A 5,000-nucleotide genomic window follows, 5' to 3' on the forward strand; every position below is an offset into this window, starting at 1 on the left:
GAATGCAGCGCGAGCTCCAGCCGGTTCGAACCAGCGCGGCGCGAGATTCCCGGTCTTACTTAACCGCCAGCGCTCGCGCTGCTGTGATCTGCCTTCGATACATCTGACACATCCGACACCCGGATGATGAATATAAATATTATATTTTGAATTAAAATAAACACAGTGAACCACAGTGTAAATATTACAATGTCAGTATTAAAGAAAAAAATATATTAAAAAAACTTATTGAAACTAGCATCACGTCAACTTGACGTCACTCATCACCCCTCAGCTCTGAGAACCGAGACAAATAAAGACGACGAGCACCAGACTTCTCTTGGGTGTTGTGTGTTTGTATCAGTTGAGTCGCGGAGCTCACGCTCTGACAACAAAAAGACAAAGTATACTGCGGTGAATGAAGAGGATCTGGTCTGAACCGGACTGGAGTCATCTGCACAATAACACCCTCCACCTCCACCACCCAAATCTGCATCTCAGGCTGGCAAGAGTCAAGCCAGAGACATCAAAGTACCAAAGTTCCGGTTGCTGATTTGAGAATAAAGGTTGGATGAATGGTTTTTTTTAATCAACGTCATTAAAACAAACAATTACCATTGTGATATACTTGATGGACGATATTTGCCTTTTTCTGAACAAAAACACACTCCCTGAGGCACTTTTAAGGACGTGAACGTGCAGTTTTCCGAATACATTTATTTTAAAGCTTTTATTCTGAAGCCACTACCGGATGTACACACGGTAAATCTCGGGCACTTGACGCTAAATCTCCGCAAGAGGCGCTCAGCTGTTCAGCATCAACAACAGGCACTGCTGGCTTTAAACAAAGATAGTTTACTAAAAGACAAACATGGCAACTAAATAATATGTCAGACACCGCTTTTTAATTATGGGATATCAAATCATAACTTTCATGCAGCAATGCACGCGCTCGAGCCACAGAAAAGGGGAAACGGAAGATATAATGAATGAACGATACTGTGACAATTCATCTGATCTAATGTAATAGTTTGTGCATGTTTTTTGGTATTTTGTGTGTGTTGCAGTACATTTACATGATTGCCCCAAAAAAAGGCAATGATGGGGGAAATGAGTCAAACAGTGATGGGCTGAAAGTTGATACGTGCAGGAGGCTGTTGCAGCTCCAATTTCCTCCCCGCAGCCATTAAACAAAGACACACACATAGAGAGAATAAATATAAAATAAAAGAGAGCACTTTGCGGCAGAACGCGATAATAACGGCGTCATCGTGCAGACGGAGGTCCTGCAGGATGAACACATGAGTCAGCGCGTCTCCTCCTCTGGAGCATCCTACCTGAGTGTGTGAGGACAGCCGCTCCGTCAGTCAGATGTCCCCAAATGTCCCTCGACGACAAAAAACACACACACACTCACACACATATATATATATATATATCAAAAGACAGCGGGTTGGGAAATTAGCGCAAAATTAAAAAATTTAAAAAAGCAGGGTTGCGTCTTTTTTTGTTGTTGGTGGGTGTCTTTGAGTCACTCTCTTCCTCTCTTCATCCCTCATTGCTGGAGCTTTATAGGAGCAGGAGCGGCGCACACAAACAAGCCCGCCCGCTGATTGGCCCGTGGCTGAGCTAGAGACCGGCAACAGCCAATCAGAGAGCGGCAATGTGTTACATATGTGTTGTTCCTCAATACTGGTGAAACGAAATGTGTTTTTTTATTTTCAGGGGGGACAATTCGTTTTGATATGTCTGGACAAAACAAAAGCAAAAACATGATTACATTTTTTATAATTCATAATTCAAAAACATAATTACATTGAACCACAAATAAAACAAACAGAAGGAAATGTTAGTTTCAATGTTATTAATGCAGATAGATTAGTTTAAAATTATTATTATTTTGCATTTGGGGACGTTTTTTTGTGTGAAGTCCTACCTGGACAAGTTGGAACATAAAGCCAATAAGAAAATACATATACATACATATATATATACATATATATACATATACATATATATATATATATGTGTGTGTGTGTATATATATAAATATATATACATACATATATACATACATATATATATATATATATATATATATATATATATATATATATATATATATATATATGTATGTATATATATATATACACACACACACACACACACACACACACACACACACAGTAAAGTGACTAAACTGTTTACTTCCAACTTCATACCAAACGTGCGGTTCCTAGAAATCCAGGAGAAGGTCAGGGTGCACGTGGTCCAGTGGGAAAACAAAAAGGATGCGCAGCGCCGAGGGCGACACCTAGTGGCTGAGTTAAGCACTTCATGCTGCACACTGCTGGAGGAAGTACTCATACTCAAGTAGAAGTAGTGATACTTGGCATTGAACGCTTTAGTTGAACCTGTAAATAATTAATAACTGAGGTAGCGGGAAAACAGGAGACAGTTAGCTTAGCATAAAGACTGGAGTCAGCCCTAAAGCGTCCCCTGCTTTATGGTCTGTTTGACTCTAAATGACCATAATTTACTAAATGAACATCATGCTGTATTGAAGAAGACTTGAAACTAGAGATTGAGACATAAACTCATGTTTACAATGTTTACTGAGGGAATACATCAAGAGAAGTAGAGTCATTTATATAGACTTCTATACAACCAGAGGAGTCACCCCCTGGTGGTCAGGAGAGAGAATGCAGCTTTAACACATGAAGCATAGACTTCTATACAACCAGAGGAGTCGCCCCCTGGTGGCCAGGAGAGAGAATGCAGCTTTAACACATGAATCATAGACTTCTATACAACCAGAGGAGTCGCCCCCTGGTGGACAGTAGAGAGAATGCAAGCCCAAAATAAAAGCCCACATTTCTGGACTTTTAATTTTTTTTTATATTATTGTGAACTTCCTGCTGCTCCACTGACGTAATAAACGTCTGCATATTAACAAGAATATACATTTTAATTATCCATGTCAACAGTTTATTGGGAATATTGTCCTTCAAAATAAGGGCAAAATCCTGAATATTTGGTGCTTGTAAACGTAGAAAGAAAAAATTCATGAGACACAAGGGCACACGACAAAATAAACCAGTCATTCCTGTTTGTCTTTACTTTCTTTAATTTATATCTCAAATCTTTAGTATCTCATCTTTTAGTGTGTTGGTATAACTCTACGTCGGTGCATACAGTAAGTCTGACAACAGGAGTGCATCTGTAAAAATCAACGCGACAAACTTTTTGGTTTGAATAAAGCTCATAAACGCAAAGAGGGAGGAAACCTTTAGTACGAGGACGTGTTCCTCCCACGCAATATCCGTTGTATTGCTCTTCGACAAAAGGCACGTGAACAAGTTTGCGTCGACAAAACAATATTAAAAGCTTTTTTTTTTTCTTTTTCTCCCAAACATTTTTCACACCATTAAAAACCTCACTCGGTTTGAATCTCTGGTTTACAACACGGAACACAAACTGTACATATAGATCAGATCTCCCTCCTGAAAACATCTTATATAAATCATACAAATACAGAATCAATAGAAATCAACGGGGTCTTTGGCTTATAGTGTGTTTTTAGTCCTGATGCCTCGCAAACACACAGAAAAGAGGTTTGAAGTCGTTGAGCAAAAGACCAAAAAGAATATATATATTAAAAAATAAAACATTTTCGAGTTCCTTTTAAACGTTTTCAATGACGCAACATTTTTGTGATCAGTCTTTGGTCAGAAGTTGGAGATATTTACGGTAAAACTGTTAATCTGAACTGGTGTGATGCAAAAAATATTCTACTGTTATCATGATTTAAAAAAATATTAAATTAAAATTATAGAAACGGCGACAAATGTTTATATTTTCCGGCACTAAAATGAAAAAAAGTTAGACTTTTACGTGATTTGTGTTGCTGGTAAGACTTTTATGAAGCTAGGAGATAGGTAGCTTAGCATAAAGGCTAAGCTAAGCTAGCATATTCTTAGCATAAACATAATGAGTCTGGTATCAATCTTCTCACATAACTCTCAGCAAGAAAGTGATTTACATCCCAAATTGTCAAACTATTCCTTTAAGTTGTCTATTCCCCAAGTTTAAACATCGCTAACATCGAGACAATCCTTAGCTATAAGTAGCTTTAATCTTAAACTACTGTTGTTTTTGCCATTACAATGCTTCAAATTGTGAGTTTTAGTTTTATAATTTGGTCTAAATGCTGTTTCAAAGACATAGAATTGTAGAAATGGAGAGATGTATTGAATAAAGAGGTTAAGTCCCGCCCCTTTCTTAAAGAAAAGAAGAAAAGATAGTCAACGGTGAGGCGAATAATATTTTGATCGCGTTTGAGTTGTGCCATGAATCACCTATCTGATGTTTCTCAATAAAAGACGATCTTGCATGGAATAAATCAAGAGAGCAGTGTTCTATAGACTTCTATACAACCAGAGGAGTCACCCCCAGGTGGCCAGGAGAGAGAATGCAGCTTTAACACATGAAGCATAGACTTCTATACAACCAGAGGAGTCACCCCCAGGTGGTCAGGAGAGAGAATGCAGCTGTAACACATGAAGCATATACTTCTATACAACCAGAGGAGTCGCCCCCTGGTGGTCAGTAGAGAGAATGCAGCTTTAACACATGAAGCATAGACTTCTATACAACCAGAGGAGTCACCCCCAGGTGGTCAGGAGAGAGAATGCAGCTGTAACACATGAAGCATATACTTCTATACAACCAGAGGAGTCACCCCCTAGTGGTCAGGAGAGAGAATGCAGCTTTAAGACACTTCAGCGTTGGCTTCAAGACACAAAAAATAAAAGGACATACGACCACCGACGTGCAACATTATATTTTACTTAGTTAATTCATGGCACAATTCAAACGGGTTAAAATAAATATCTGTCGCTCGCCGCTGACTATGGTCCATATTATGTTGAATGAAAACGACTCTACTCTCAAAGAAATCCCATGAAGCCTTCAGACCAGTTCAGCCAAAGCTCCTCTTCTCCACGACGACAGAGAAGGAA

General features: G+C 38.8%; 1 protein-coding gene across 1 annotated transcript in view; it reads right to left on the minus strand.

Annotated features, from left to right (window-relative positions):
- Window positions 1–3,293: 3,293 nt before the first annotated feature.
- LOC306742536 (unconventional myosin-Ic-like) overlaps window positions 3,294–5,000 on the minus strand; it is a 55,942-nt gene continuing 54,235 nt past the window's right edge. Inside the window, 1 exon segment of the mRNA XM_079224927.1 lies at window positions 3,294–5,000. This exon segment is cut by the window's right edge and continues 800 nt beyond it. The gene's annotated coding sequence lies outside the window, so the exon portion shown is untranslated.

The sequence above is a fragment of the Taurulus bubalis genome, assembly GCF_910589615.1.
Source record: "Taurulus bubalis genome assembly, chromosome: 10".
Lineage (NCBI taxonomy): Eukaryota > Metazoa > Chordata > Actinopteri > Perciformes > Cottidae > Taurulus > Taurulus bubalis.